Genomic DNA, 16,754 nt, shown 5'->3' on the forward strand with positions numbered 1-16,754 from the left:
GTAGCTGTTCATATCATGGAAATGCAGAAAGCCATGCGTTCCTGAAGAAAAGATCACACCATCCTCTTTGTGTTTGTCAAAGAATTCAGCCTGAATTTGATCAAACATCTGGATCCATATGCCAGTTTGTAGGAGATATAATGGACAGAGAAACATATTGATCCATACCAAAAATATGCATCAGCAAAACCCAAAATGTGTAAAATTCTATATGTCAAAAGAAGCAAATTGTAGGAAAAGAGGAAGAGGATTGAGGGGGGACCTGTAAAATGAAAGAGACTTTAAAATATATTATTTTAAATTTTTACTGAAGCATAGTTGATTTGGGGCTTCCCAGTTGGCGCTAGTGGTAAAGAACCTGCCTGCCAATGCAGGAGGTATAAGAGATGCAGGTTTGATCCCAGGGTCGGGAAGATCCCCTGGAAGAGGACATGGCAACCCACTCCAGTATTCTTGCCTGAAAAATCCCATGGAAAGAGTAACCTGGTGGGCTACAGTCCATGGGGTCACAAAGAGTTGGACATGACTGAAGTGACTTAGCATGCAGCTATTAGTTTCAGGTGTACAATGTAGTGATTCAATATTTTTATAGATTATACTCCATTTAGTTATTTTAAAATATTGGCTATATTCCTTGTGCTGTAAATATATCCTTATAGCTTATTTATTTTATTCATAGTGGTTTGTACCTCCTATTCCCCTACCTCAATATTGCCCCTCCCCCTTCCCTCTCACCACTGGTAACCACTAACTTGATCTCTATATATGAGTATGTTTCTTCTTTGTTATATTAATTTATTTGGTTTATTTTTAGATTCTACATATACATGATGACATACAGTATTTGTATTTCTCTATCTGACTTATTTCACTAAGCATAATACCCTCCAGGTCCATCTAGGTTTTTGCAAATTGCAAAATTTCATTCCTTTTTTGGCTGACTAATATTCCTTTTTAGTCATATACCATACCACGTTTTCTGTTGATGGACATTTAGATTACTTCCATATTTTGGCTGTTGTAAATACTACTGCTCTGAATATTGGGGTGTATATATATTTTTGAATTAGTGTTTTTTTTTTCCTTAGGCTACATACCCAGGAGTAGAATTGCCAGATCATATAATAGTTCTGGACTTCCCTGGTGGTTCAGCAGTAAAAAATTTGCCTGTAATTCAGGAGATGTGGGTTCGATCCCTGGGACAGGAAGATCCCCTGGAGGAGGACAAGGCAATCCACTCGAGTATTCTTGACTGGGGAATCCCATGGATGGAAGAGCCTGGCAGGCTGCATTCCATAGGGTCACAAAGAGTCAGACACAACTGAAGCGACTGAGCATGCACATGATAGTTCTATTTTTGTGTTACAGAGGGACCTACATACTGTTCTCCAAGAGTGGCTGAACCAATTTACATTCCCACTAACAGTGTGCTATGGTTCTGTTTTCTCCACACCCTTACCAACATTTGTTATTTGTAGACTTTTCGATGAAAGCCATTCTGACAGGTACAAGCTGATATCTCACTGTGATTTTGATTTGCATTTCCCTGATGATTAGCAATGTTGAGCATCTTTTTATATGCCTGTTGTCCATCTGTATGTCTTTGGAAGAATGCTTCTATACAAATCTTCTGCCCATTTTATAATCAGGTTGTTTGGTTGTTTTTTTTTAATTTTGAGTTACATGAGTTGTTTATATATTTTGAATATTAACCCCTTATCAGTTATTTCATTGCCAAATTATTTTCTCCCACTCAGTAAGTTATCTTTTTGTTTTGTCAATAGATCCCTTTGATGTGTAAAAGCTTTTCATTTTAATTAGGTCTTATTTATTTTTGCTTTTGTTTCCTTTGCCTTAGGAGACAGATCCAAAAATTATTGCTATGATTTATGTTAAGGAGTATTCTGCCTATATCCTCTTCTAGGAGTTTTATGCTTTCTGGTCTTACATTTAGATCTTTAATCCAATTTGAGTTTATTTTCATATATAGTGTGATAAAATGCATTAATTTCATTCTTTTACCCCAGTTGTTCAGTTTTCTCAACACCACTTATTGAAGAGACTGTCCTTTTTCCATTGTATATCCTCCTTTGTCATAGATTAACTGTCCATATGTGCATGGGTTTATTTCTGAGCACTGTGTTCTTTCATTGATTTATATGTCTGTTTTTGTGCCAATACCATACTGTTTTGATGACTGTAGCTTTAGAGATAATCTGAAGCCAGGGAGTGTGATACCTCCAGCTTTGTTCTTTTTTAATCAAGATTGGTTTGGCTATTCAGGGTTTTTTGTGGCTCCATACACATTTCAGGATTATTTGTTCTAGTTCTGTGAAAAAAGTTATGGGTATTTTGATAGGAATTGCATTAAATCTGTCGACTGTTTTGGGTGGTATGGACATTTTAACAATATTAATTCTTCCAATGCATGGACACAAGATATTTTTCCATTTCTTTGTATAATCTTCAACTTCCTTCATCAGTGTTTTATAGTTTTCAGAGTATAGGTCATTCTCCACCTTGGTTAAGTTTACTCTCAGCTGTTTTATTCTTTTTGATACAAGTTTAAACAGGATCATCTTCTTACTTTCTGGTATTCCATTATTAGTATATAGAAAAGCATCAGATTTCTGTATATTAATCTTGTATCTTGAAACTTTACACATTTTTTTTACATTTCTCAAGAGATAAATCTTGCAAAACATAAGTTTCCAATGTGGATGTGCACTTACTCATAAGATGGTGGCTCTGTTGTTGTTTAGTTGCTAAATTGTGTTTGACTCTTTTCCCACCCCATGCACTGTAGCCGGCCAGGCCCTTCTCCATGGGATTTCCCAGGCAAAAATGCTGGAGTGGGTTGCCATTTCCTTCTCCATACACATCAGCTTTTAATAGGCAATACTAAGCTATTGTTTCTAGATACACCCAATTGTATAATAAAACCACATATACATGCAAAGAAGAATTATTATAAAAAAAAAAGATAGTGGTTAATTTTGAGGGTAAAGAAAATATTGAGGGAGAATTTCAGACAGTGACTGGCAAAGTTCTATATCTTGATCTGGTTAGTAGATAGACTCATGTCTACCTTATAATAATGCAAAAGATGCACATTTGGTTTTTTTGTGGTTTTCTGTATATGTATTTCATTTTGCAATAAAAAGATTTTTAAAGTAATATTTATATTTTAAAAGTAATATTTATAGTAATATATATGCTATCAATTTTGGCATATTTTCATTTCATTTCTTCTCACCTACCTCTACTCACTCCCCCAAACTTACATCTACATCGCTCTGGGGGTCCACTACCAACATAAAGAAAGTCCTTCTCAATTTCTGGATAGTAAAGTAATTGAAACCTCAGGGTAGGATGTATAAGTTACTCTACATGAAATTTTCATGGTGTTTATTTATGGGATCTAAAAGTTTGTTATAAACCATTTGCATCACAGAAATATAGGGACATTATTTTGACAACAATTCCAGAAAGTTTCAGAATAGTGGGAATTGGGAGGCATTACTTTGTGAACATTCTTGACAGGCTTTGGGTATCTAACACTGGTGCATATGACATGTTCTCTGGGTTCTTTTGAGACCAGATTACAGGAATTTTTTTTCCCTTTTGCATTTGCCCCTACCTGGACTGAATCTGATTTTTCTGCTTTTGGTAAGAATAACAATAAAATCTGGAAAGCCTGTCTATCTTGAAGACAAGTCTAGACAAGTAATTAGGTTACATGCCCCAAACATTTCACAATAGTAATATAAGGTGACATGCTAGAGAGGCATAAAGAATAATCTTATTATATTTACATGCAGATATTGCCCTTGGGGCTGGCCTAATTAGTCCCGTTAATCACTATGGCCCTTTCAGCGCTAAGCTGGTGAAAAGCTAAACCTAATTAATACTCTCTACGGCCAAGCAGAGTTTTGGTTATAGTGGAGCCTAGGCTCATAGCTGTCAGAGAAATATTGCTGCATTATTTTTCCTTTCCTTCCATCATCTTTGCGCAATTCTCCCCTTCCCAGGTTATGAGCATATAAGCAACTTGAAGGCAAAAACTGTCTCATCATCTTCATATTCTACCTACACTTAGCACCCTGAACTACACAAAGCAGAGACAAGGTGTTGTTACCCATTCGATTCCTTTGTTACAGAAAAAAAATTATCTGCAAGGGAAGTATGCAATTAAACTAGAATGGGCTTAGCTTTAACTTTTGCTTCTTAATTTTCAACTGAGGTAGAATTTACATATGGTGAAATACATACATTTTAGGACTATAGTTTGATGAATTGTAATAAGTGGATACAACTGTGTAACCTAAATACCTAGCACAATATAGAATATTAGCATGACCCCATAGTATTGCCTTGTGTCCCTCCAGTCAATCAGCACAGGCCCTCAGAAGCGACCTCAGTTGTGACATTGCCGTAGATTATTTTGGCCGATTCTGGAACTTCAGATATGAATGGAATGATGCAACATGTTTTCTTTTGCATCTGGCTCTGCAACACAACATGACATTTTTTATATTCATCAGTGTTGTGTGTATAAGGAATTCATTCTTCTTTATGCCTAACTAGTAGTCTCTTGTACAAATATAAGACAATTTGTTTTCATTGATGAACATTTGGCTGTTTTCAGTTTAAGGCTGTAATGAATAAACCTCCTATGAACATTCTTGAAAGAGTCATTCTGTGAACATGTTTTCATTCCTTGAGTAGATACCTAGGAGTGGGATTACTGGGTCGTAGAGTAGGTGTGTTTGACTTTGTAAAAAACTGCCAATTTTGTAAAGTTGTCGTGTTATTTTACTTTCCCACAAAACAATCTATGCAGCCCCAGTTGCTCAATGTCCTCTTTGAATGTTCATGAGTGTGCAGTAGAATCTTAGCATGAATGTAATTTGTATTTTCCTCATAACGAAAGATGGTGATCAAGCTCTCATGTGCATATTGGCCAACTGTATAGCCTCTTTTGTGAATTGTCTCATTTTTTAATTTATTTTTATTTCATTGTTTATTTTTGAGTTATGAGAGCTCATTCTAGATCTTGGATGTTAGTTTTCATCTGATATATGTTTGGTAAATATGTCTTCCCCCTCTGTAGCTTGCCTATTTGTTTGCTAAATACTGTCTTTGAGAAGCAGCAGTTTTTACCTTTGATGAAGTTCCATTTATCAACTTTTTTTTCTTTTACGGTTAGTGTTGTCTGTGTCCTGTCTGAAAAATCTTTGTCTATCCCATCATCACAAAGACATTCTTCTGTTTGTTCTTGTGTCTCTGTCATCTCCCACATTCCCAGTAGCTGTTCTCTGCTAGAGCTCATAGTCTTGCCCTATGCCTGTGCAGTTTGTATTTGACTAAAGGGGTCACCTCTGCAGATTTCTGCAACTCCTGTTCTGCTCAGGTCCCTCTAACCAGCGAAGTCCAGCCAATTTAGCAATTTTGATATCTGATCTCTGTTTCCTGAGCCCCAACAAGACTGCTGTCCTCTGTCTGGGTTACTTCCCTGCTGTAGTTTGAAAAGTTTACTCAAGCAAAAAAGCAGAGCAAATATGGAGCTTACCTCATGCATTTCCTCTCAAAGATCAAAACCCTGTTTTGTCTACTGCTTCCAACCAGTTGCTTCATGTATTTTGTGCTGTTTGATAGTTGTTTATGATGGAAAGATAAGTCCAGTGGCCATAATTCTGCCATGATCAGAACAAGTCTTTAATTTTTATGTTTTTATATTGTTAAAGATTTCTTGGAGGATGCATGTAAAAGCCCTTGCAAATCAATTCTGATAGCTTTAATGTTTTGGCCTCTGCCATGTATTTTGACACCTTTGACAATCCAATGCAATATTTTTTTTCTTCTTTTTCTCCCAGTGCAATCTTAAGAAACTTTCCTCAGAAAAATACATGCATGGTCACATTTTACAGGCAATTCCAGAGATTTCATTGATGCCCTGAAGCCCAGCTGTGAACAATTGCTATAAATAGACTGAGAATTAAGAATCTCTGTTCAATATTATTTCTATAGCTCACATGTGTAGTTGTTTTTGTTTTATTTCCAAAAATGAAAACAAGCTGATAATAGCCAACATAGAAAGTTTGGATAAATTTTATAGGATATGAGTAGGTTTGCATATGGAGCAAATATATTTCTATGCACACCTCAATAGGTTTGTGATTCACTATCTGAGCTTCTAGGGAAAGGCTTAAAAGGCTTTTTCTAAGGGAACCTAAATTTTATACCCACCATACTGTACCCTTTGTGCTTGTGTCTGAAAAATGGTTTCAATTGATTGTTGTATGGAAATCAATTGTTTTTATAGTTAAAATGATTATATAGTCAACATATTCAGTTATGTGCTTATGAGTCCTCTTATGAGTCATAAATGTAAATACAGCAATAAGATGCAATTCAAAACTGTACAAAAGATTCTCACCGTTTTCACATCAGTTTCTCCAGAAGCCAACTCTGAGATAAGGCCTCAAATGGAAGAAGTATATTTGGGAGGTAGTTTCAAGGACCATAGGGCTTTCCTGGTGGCTTAGATGATAAAGAATTTGCCTGCAATGCAGGAGACGCAGGTTTAATCCCTGGGTTGGGAGGATCCTCTAGAGAAGGGAATGGCTACCCATTCCACTATTCTTGCCTGGAGAATCCTATGGACAGAGGAACCTGATGGGCTACAGTCCATGGGGTCACAAAGAGTCAGACATGACTGAGTGGCTAACACCTTCACTTTCACTTCTTTCAAGGAACATTCGAAGGTGAGAGGGAAGTAAAATGGGATGGGGAGAAAGCCAGGAAAGGGATTATGGTGAAGCAAGTTACTGCTTTGGAAATCTAGAGCTTAATCCCACTGGGGAGCTCTGGGAGTCAGTCTAAAACACATACCTCAGAAATAGCATATCCAAAGGGCAAGAGAGTTGGGTTATCTATCTGCCAGTTCCCATTAGATATTGGTTGAGGGCTGCACCCAGAAGATGTTAATTCTCCAGCATGCCTGGCCTACTGTATGTGGGTAGACAGAAGGGATTCAGTGGCCAGAGAGATCCATAAAAGATCACCAGTGCTGACAGTTGAAAGTCAAGCTGTCTTATACATGAGTGCTGAGGTGATACAAGCAGGGCAGTAAGAGCAGCTGCTATTTCCTTCAAACCAAAACAATAACTAGCCCTGGTGGCACTTAGAGTAAATAGCAAGCCCCCCCCCCCAATTTTATAGTTTCATTTTGTTCTACAGGATGTTGGATGCTTTTCCTGGAGTCCCCAAAACTTGGTATCTGTCTAGTAACATGCGCTCCCTATATGTTGTGTTCAGAAAATAGCGTTCGAATTTGCTGATTTGCTTTGGTTTGTACGTTACTTCCCTCAGGCTACGACAGCTAGAGCATCATCAGAAGATGCTTTAATAATAAACAAATAGAGTCTCTGCAAACATAATTAATTTTCTCTCATATAATTTTTTTCATGTCAGCATAGGATTCTAAATGACAAAGATAAACATAGTCTTGATGGAGACTGCTTTAGTTCATCCTCTAAATTGAAATATAGAGTAACTTCAGGGGGAAAATTTTTGTCTAGTGTGCTTTGCTTCCTTTGAAATAGCTGTCTAATAATGGCGAATGTTCTTTGAGTGCGAGGCTCTGATAGAAGCACTTTGTGTATTAATTCATTTAAGATTCATACAGCCCAGGAGCTTTGTACTATCGTCAGTCATATATTATAATTAAAGACAAAGAGGCAGATAAAAATTAGTTCCAAAAAAAACATTAGTTCCCTTATGTAGTAAAGCCACAGAAATGATAAGTAGAAGTTTTATAATTGAATGCCTCCTAATAACCATAGCTCATTTTTTCCTATCTGCATCTCAACTAGCATGAGGTAACTATCATCCAGCAAAGTAAATCTAGAGATGACTTGCTCTTTCTTCTTAAACTTTTGCCAGACATAGATTCCAGCTGGGTTTTTTTTTATGAACTTGCAAAAAATCTTATAGATCATTTCAGAATCTTGATATACCTAATGATGGAGGCTGTTCCCACAGATATTTGGCAAACCAAAGTAATGTGATCTAAACATAGGTCAACAAACTTTTTCTATAAAGGATCAGATCATAAATGTTTTCAAACTTACCAGCTCTGTGTAGCCTAAAAATAACCATAGACCACACATAAACAAATTGGCATATCTGTGTGCCAATAAAGTTTTATTTACAAACATCAGCAACACACTGGATTTTGCCCACAGTCTAAGTTTGCAAACCCCTGCTCTAGAAACATAGAATACCAAGTATATTCATCAATAACTGCCTATGAGTTCCACTTTCGGAAAGCTTTGAATATGTAAAACCATTACTACACAATTTATAGGAAAGTTATGTGAAGTTAAAACTAGAGGGGACTTTGAGACTATGAGATGTCCTAGTCCAGTGAGGAAACTGATATGGAAGACATTCCCACATGATTTTCATTTTCTGTGTAGAGGCTTCTTTTAGTGTCCCTGAGCTTTGTTAATAAGTGTTAACTAGTAAAGGGAAGATTGTGAGACTCAGGGAGAGAATATTCAGGGGGAAATGAGTGCTTTCCTTGTTAAAATTAGGCATAACCTCAGATTAAAATTCTTCAGATTAATTAAATGGGCAAACCAATGAGAAAGAATTAGGATCAAGTAAAGAAGGCCAACCCTGAATACTCTTTGGAAGGACTGATATGGCAGCTGAAACTCCAGTATTTTGGTCATCTGATGTGAACAGCTGACTGTTTGGAAAAGTCCCTGATGCTGGGAAAGATTGAGGGCAGAAGGAGAAGAGGGTGTCAGAGGATAAGATGGCTGGATGGCATCACCAATACAATGGACATGAACTTGGGCAAACTTCGAGAGATGGTGAGGGACAGAGAGACATGGCATGCTGCAGTCTATGGGGTCACAAAGAGTCAGACATGACTGGTGACTGGACAACAACAACAAAGAATGCCAATAAAACAACCTTTACTTTCTTGTGCAGGAGAGAAAAGAAAAATAATACCATTTATAAATTTAACTTCTGTTCATTTTTCTTACAATAAAATCAAGTGAATGTACTACTTTTTGGAGGTAACTAAATGACATATGTCTACCTAATTTGAGAGAGATTTTATTTTCTGGAAAACAATTTAGATGTAAGGAAAAATTGACTCAATTATATGTAAAAAGTTATAATGGAAGCACACTGAACTGAAAGAGACCCTAGACCTTAGTTATTGCAGTCATTGGTTATTTTACAAATAGGGACTCAAGGCTCAAGCTCAGTGTGATGCCAAAGGTCAACCAGTTAAAATAAAGCTGGGATAGAAGGTGCATGCATTGGTGAGAGTCATGTTCCAATTTTAGAGCCAAGAGGGTTCAATCCCAGCTCTGCTACTTGTAACTTTCTAACTTTCAGGAAGTTACTTAAACTCTCTGAGTCTCCATTATATTATCTGCAAACTGGGGATGACTACTGAGCATTCAAGGTTTTGTAGTGATTAAATGAAATATCTGGTATAAAGTCCCAGGTCCCTAGTAGTGGCTTAATAAATGATAACCATCATATTCCATTGGATAATTATGTATTGAGAAATAATATATGTAAGGTCTACATCAAGGAATGGGGATGGGAAGATAAATAAGACAAACTCCTCATCCTAGATATGTTCATAGGAAACAGATCCATGAAAAGATGATTGGTAATATATGTAGTCTGTAATAAGGGCTAAAACTGAGATATTCTTTAAGTGCTATGAGAATATACAAGATGGAGCCTTTAGAACTATACGATCCAATCCAGTATCTATTAGCTGTATGTAGCTATTAAGTACTTGAAAGTGGCTAATTCAAACTGAGATGTGCTAGGAATGTAAAATACAGGATTTTGAAGACATAATACCCCCCACCCCACACACACACACAAAAAGCCAAATATCTGATAAGTAACTTTCTAGGCAGAGTTCATGTTGAAATGAAATATTTAGATAATAAAGGCCAAATCCTGTCTCTCAACCATTCTAAGTCTGGTAAAGAAGACAGGCAAACAATTGATATAATGCAATATTAGAAGAGCAATATGAGATGTATACACATGGGGGAAAGCTGTGGGCCTGTGTCATATGTGATATGACATTTGAGCTCGCTCTGCAGGCTGCGTAATTCCCCGGATGAAGGAGGGAGGAAGAGCCCTCCAGCTAGCCAAACAGAAAAGGTGGGAGTAAAGACATGGAAAGAACAAGCAGTTGTTTCTTCTACCAGTTTTCTCAGATGTCCTTGAACCCACTGTGAAGAATGAAGTGCTGTTTGCAAGTCCCATAGTTTAGTGATTCAAGCAATATTTATTCAGCATCAAATAATATAGTAGCTAGTATTTATTGAGTTCTTATAATGTGCCAGACCCAAAGTGCTTTTCATTTAATCCTCAAAGTAATTCAATGAGCTAGAAAACATCCCATTTATAGGTGAGGAAACTGAAGATTACAAAGATTAGTCACTTGCCCAAGATCATGCCATTAAAAAAAAAGGCAGAGCTGGAATTACCGTTCTGCCTGATACCAAATTCATGAGAATACAGCCTCCCTGCCTTGTCTATACCTCCCAGCAGGCCTTGAGCAGGAAAAAAGCAGAAAGGTCACAGTATAGCCAGAGGGGGCAACTCCAACTGTGGTCACCTGGGATCTGACAGCCAGTGTTCATCCTACAAACCGCTCCACGTAAAGCACATTTTGAAAAAGCGGAGGACCCAACAGAGAACTTTCTGTGGAGATGCTTAGAGTTGCCAGAAATGGTCCTGGAGGGCAGAACTCCAAAGAGCGGCCAAGAGAAGCAGCTTGTGGCTGCCAGAGAGAAAGCTGCCCTCACCCAGAGCATCTCTGTTTCTGGAAGCTACTGTGAGCAGAGATGGCTGCTGAGGCCGCTACTAATAGCAGGGCAGGCTGGGGAGATATTGTAATTAAAGGTTTACTGACTTCTGCCATCTCGAGAGAAAACTGTCTTGACATCAATGTGAAGAACTGACTCCACTGATCTTTTAGTAGTCTGCTTCCTAAAGATATGGAACAAAGTTCCCTACCTGTGAGTCTGGTGAGACTGGTCCCCAGAACTTCTGAGTGGGGGTTTCTTAGACCAATAATATGGAAAAATAGAAGAGTATTGTGTCAGAGAAGGGGCAAGATAGACTATGAGCCAACTAGGAAAATACAGGGTTACATGTTTGTGGCATATAAGGGAATCATCTATCTATAGGATTAACCCAAATAAATAAAGTTTTACTCCAATGACAGTTTTCACTTCTAAATATATATGACTCGTATATATATTTGATTCATATTTATACAAATATATATGGAATTTGGGATTTCCCTGGTACCAGATAATGACCAAAAAGATTTGAGTCACATTGGGAATAAGATTCTTTTTTTTAAATTTTATTGAAGTATAGTTGATTAACAATGTAGTGGTAATTTTTGCTCAACAGCAAAGTGATTCAGTTATACATATGTCTACATTCTTTTTCATGTTCTCTTCCATTATGGTTTATCATAGGATATCAATTATAGTTCCCTGTGGTATACAGTAGGACCTTATCATTTATCCATTCAATATATAATAGTTTGCATCTGCTAACACCAAACTCCCAATCCTTCCCTCTCCCATCCCCTTTCCCCTTTGGCAACCACAAGTCTGTTCCCTATGTCTATGAATCTGTTGCAATTTCATAAAAGTTCATTTGTGTCATATGTTAGATTCCACATATAAGTGATATCATATGGTAGTCATTTTTCTCTTTCTGACTTACTTCACTTAGTATGATAATCTCTAGGTCTATCCATGTTGCTGCAAATGGCATTATTTCATTCTTTTTTATGGCTGAGTAGTATTCCTTTGTATGTGTGTGTATATGTATGTGTATATATATATATACACACCACATTTTCTTTATCCAATCATCTATCAATGGACATTTAGGTTGTTTCCATGTTTTGGCTATTGTAAATAGTGCTGCTATAAACATTGGGGTGCATATATCTTTTCAAATTATAGTTTTGTCCAATTATAGATATATCCCCAGGAGTGGGATTGCTGGATCATATGGAAATTCTATTTTTAATTTTTTGAGACACCACCATACTGTTCTCCACTATGGCTGCACCGATTTACATTCCCACCAACAGTGTAGGAGGGTTGCCCTTTTTCCACACCCTCTCTAGCATTTATTATTTGTAGAGTTTTTATAATTTAATTAATTTATTTATTTTTGGCTGTGCTGGGTCTTCATTGCTGTGCAGGCTTTTCTGTAGTTGCATTGAGCAGGGGGAGCTCCTGTCTAGTTTTGGTGTGTGGGCTTCTCATTGTGGTGGCTTCTCTTGTTGTGGAGCACAGGTTCAAGGTGAGCAGGCTTCAGTAGTTGTGACACGTGGACTCAGTAGTTGCAGCTCCCGGGCTCTAGAGCACAAACTCAATTCTTGTGGCCCACAGGCTTAGCTGCTCCACGGTATGTGGGATCCTCCCAGATCAGGGATCAAACCCGTGTCTCCTGCATTGGCAGGCAGACTCTTCACCACTGAGCCACAAGGGAAGCCCTATTTGTAGACTTTTGAATGATGGTGGGGGAATCAGATTCCTGAACAGAAGTTTAGTACATTTGACTATACTTGTGCCTAGGCTGTATAGAGAGTCTGAGAACCCAAGTCTCAAAGAAGACTGTCTGGCCTGTTTCAGACTTTTCCATCCTATAGCCATTTGACCATTAATGATGACTCCTCACTTCACTGAGAGCAGAAATTTTGGTCTGTTGTGTTCTCCATGGAATCTCCAGTGCCCTGTATATGCCTAGCATGTTGTCATTACTCAATCAAAATCTGTTGAACTAAACTAAACTGAATAGTATCATCAGAATCATTCTTGTCAAATATTTATTAATTATCCTGTATAGTATGGTGGACTGGATGTTGGGAAATTCAGAATCAATGTAAAAGAATTCCAGCAGACGTTTACCCAGAACCTACAAATAACTCTTACAACTAAAGAATGAGACAATTCAATTAAAACATGGGCAAAAGATTTGAATAGAAATTTTATCAAAGCAAATATATAAACGGATACTAAACATATGAAAAAAGCTCCCTATTATTAGTCATTAGGGAAGTGCTGCAAGTTCAGCCCCCAATGAAATACCATTTCCCACTTCTACAATGGCTAGAATGGTTGTATTCAATACAGCAGACACTAACAAGTGTGAAGAAACAGGACCTCTTATACATTGCTGGTAGGATGTAAAGTAACACTGCCACTTTGGAAAATAGTTTTGTAGTATCTTAAAAGGTTAAGCACAGGGCTTCCCTGGTGGTTCAACGGTAAAGAAACCACCTGCCACTGCAAGAGACATGGGTTTGGTCCCCGATCTGGGAAGATCCCACATCCTGCAGAGCAGCTGAGCCCTTGTACTACAACTATTAATATTGAGCCTGTGCTCTAGAGCTGTGGAACTGCAACTACTGAAGCCAATGTGCCCAAGAGCCCATGCTCCACAATGACAGAAGCCACCTCAATGAGAAGCCCGAGCGCCACAACTAGAGAGTAGCCCCTGCTCGCCACAACTATAGAAAAGCCCGCACAGCGATGAAGACCACACAGCCAAAAATACATAAATCACATTATTTTTTGAAAAGGTTAAGCATAAATTTACCATACACCCCAATAGTTCTACTTCTAAGTATCTACCCAAAAGGAGTGAATATATATGTCCACACAAAGACTTGCATACTATGAGGGTTGTAACATGAACCCCATGCATAGTTGAATCCACTGATGATTCTCTAAGTTCAGGAGTTTTTCCAAGGTCATAGAGTTAGTCAGGAGCAGAGGTAATATTTTACCCTTGTCTGGTTCTTCTGTGGCTAAGTTGCTTCAGTCATGTCTGACTCTTTGCGACCCCATGGACAGTAGCCTGCCAGTCTCCTCTGTCTATGGGATTCTCTACGCAAGAATACTGGGGTGGGCTGCCATTTCCTTCTCCATGTCTGGTTTTAGTGAGTGTTTTTTCCCTCATTGTATCACACTATTCCCCAGATATATACAGATTTTTTTTAGATAAGCTTTTCTTGGTGTTATTAAAAGTTAAACATTCAAAACTCATGGTAAGATGGACAAGAGATAAAATTCTATCTAAGTTTGTTCTTTTACTCCATAAAGTTCTGTAATAAGACAGCTTTGGTAACCTCTCAGTATTTCTTTCCATTTTCTTATCCACAAAATGGATATATTAATAGCAGCTAATTCCAAAATTATCTGAAAAATTAATGACAGAGGATGAGATGGTTGGATGTCATCACTGACTCAATGGACATGAGTTTGAGCAAACTCTGGGAGGTAGTAAAGGACAGGGAAGCCTGGCATGCTACAGTCCATGCGAGCGTCTTAAGTTACTTCAGTCGTGTCCAACTCTTTGCGACCCTATGTACCATAGCCCACCAGGCTTCTCTGTCCATGGGATTCTCCAGGCATGAATACTAGAGTGAGTTGCACCATGCCCTCCTCCAGGAGATCTTCCCGAGCCAGGGATCAAACATGCATCTCCTACATCTCCTGCATTGGCAGGCGGGTTCTTTACCCCTAGCATCATCTGCTGTGGTCCACAGGGTCACAAAGAGTTGGATACTTAGCAACTGAACAACAACAAAATGAATGATGTAAAATAAGATTAAGTGTATAGCACAATGCCTCACACGTGGAAATGTTCAATAATGCTTATCTGTCATTTTAAATGTTGTTTATAAGCCTTATTATTTTCAATTATTCCTCAGTGGACATTGAGGAGAGGAAAACAAGTGTCAGCTAATATATGAGGAATCTTCTCAAGAAGATTTAGCTTTAGGAATTGTGGAAAAGTCCTAACAGAGCCTTGCTGATGTCATATTGGACAGAGGGTAACTGCAAACATGCCGAATATCCTTGGGTTGAGAATGTACTCTTGAATAATTTGAGATTATGTCATATTTGTCAGTGTAATGGGGCCACAAAAATGATTTACTTTCCAGCCTTGCTAAAATTTGTCTTCTTAAGCAAGATAAAGCAGTTAAGCAACAGTAATTACCATCCTAGTTCTCTCAAGTGGATTTTACAGGAAGTGAACCAGTAAGAAATACACTCTCAGTTCTGATTGAAGAGTCATGGTGACAACCCTGCCCTGGAGGGAGGGTTGACAACCCAACCCTGTCCTCTGGATGACAGGACAAGGGGGCCGGGTTAGAAGAGGGGGACTGTTCCCAGAGAGCTCAGCCCCTTTAGGAGGCTAAGACTGCTCTGAATATGACCTGTGGGCACACCTGAGGCAGGGCGACCCAGATGACAGCCCAGAGTCATCCCCTTTATGCTCATCACCAGCTACATCCACCCAGAGAGGGCAAGAACAAACCAGAATAGCACTGTACCTTGGGATCAGCTCAGGGAGAAGGGAAGTATGCTAGTTCACTAGGGCTATCATAACAAAACTCCACAGACTCCATGACTTCAGCTATAGGAACTTATTTTCACAGTTCTGGAGGCTGGAAATCCCATATCTAGGCACTGTCAGAGTTGGTTTTTTCTGAGCCCTGTCTCCTTGGCCTGCAAGTGGCTGACCTCTTGCTGCCTCTTCACAGTGTCGTCCCTCTAGGGGGTGTGCATCCCTGATGCATCTCTCTGTGTGTCCTAATCTTTTTCTTCTTTTAAAGGCACCAGTCAGATTGGATCAAGACCCACTTTAATAGCCCCATTTGAACTGAATCACTTCTCAAAAGGCCCTGTCTCCAACTACAGTCACATTGGGAGGTGGTACTCCTGTGCCAAAATAGCAAATCTATAAAATAGTTTTGCATTCTTAATGAATTCAGTCAGGCATAGCCATTGGAAATTTGGTTTTTATGTTGAGAGGGAACCCAGAGGGATCATGATTTCTGTCTGACCTGTAGATGATGCTGTACTCTCCATTTGGTAGAATAGGTGGTGGCCAAAGGGTTAACTCTCCCCTAGAGTCACATAAGAAATTTAAGAAAGATGTCATAAAATATATTTTCTGTGAATCAATATCATTTCTGAAGGAAATAACTTTAACAGAAATGTGTGATATGTTCTCAGAGTCACCAGAGAAAAACAATTGATAGAGCGGGGGGGGGGGAGGGGGGGAATATATATATATATAAATCTTTAAACCTGAAATTGCCCCCAGCAGGACTGGAGGGAAGTGATGATATTTTAGGCCAAAGGCCCCAAGCCAATTGTGCTTAAATGATGCACTTGAGGCTTTTTTTTTGAAAAGCTGAGTGCCATCATTGGTCATTCTCTAGTTGAATGGACAAGGTGCCCCAAGGCATCTCCCAGACACTTTTTCATTTATACTTCAAAGATAAAAGGCAGCAGCTTCCTCTAACACATTAGATCAAACAGAGAACAGAGGACAACAACAAGACTGCATTCATCTCCTTCTGTGCTAGGTGACTGGCTCCACTCACTCCATCAGCTCCCTGCTCCAGCAAAGCCCCCACCTCCCCTAGTAATAATAACAGTCATCATCATCATAAAAGAGCTAGTGTTCCTTGGGAGCTTACTATGCATCAGGCATTGTTTTAGGCACCTTATGCATATTGTTGAATCATCCTGATAAGCCTAGGTATCCAGATACCAGGAATAACATCATCCCATTTTGCAGAGGGGAAAAAGGAGAACAAACAAGTGAAGTGCCTTGAACAAGATCATAAAACGTGTGAC

The sequence above is a fragment of the Cervus elaphus genome, chromosome X (assembly GCF_910594005.1).
Source record: "Cervus elaphus chromosome X, mCerEla1.1, whole genome shotgun sequence".
Classification (NCBI taxonomy): Eukaryota; Metazoa; Chordata; class Mammalia; order Artiodactyla; family Cervidae; genus Cervus; species Cervus elaphus.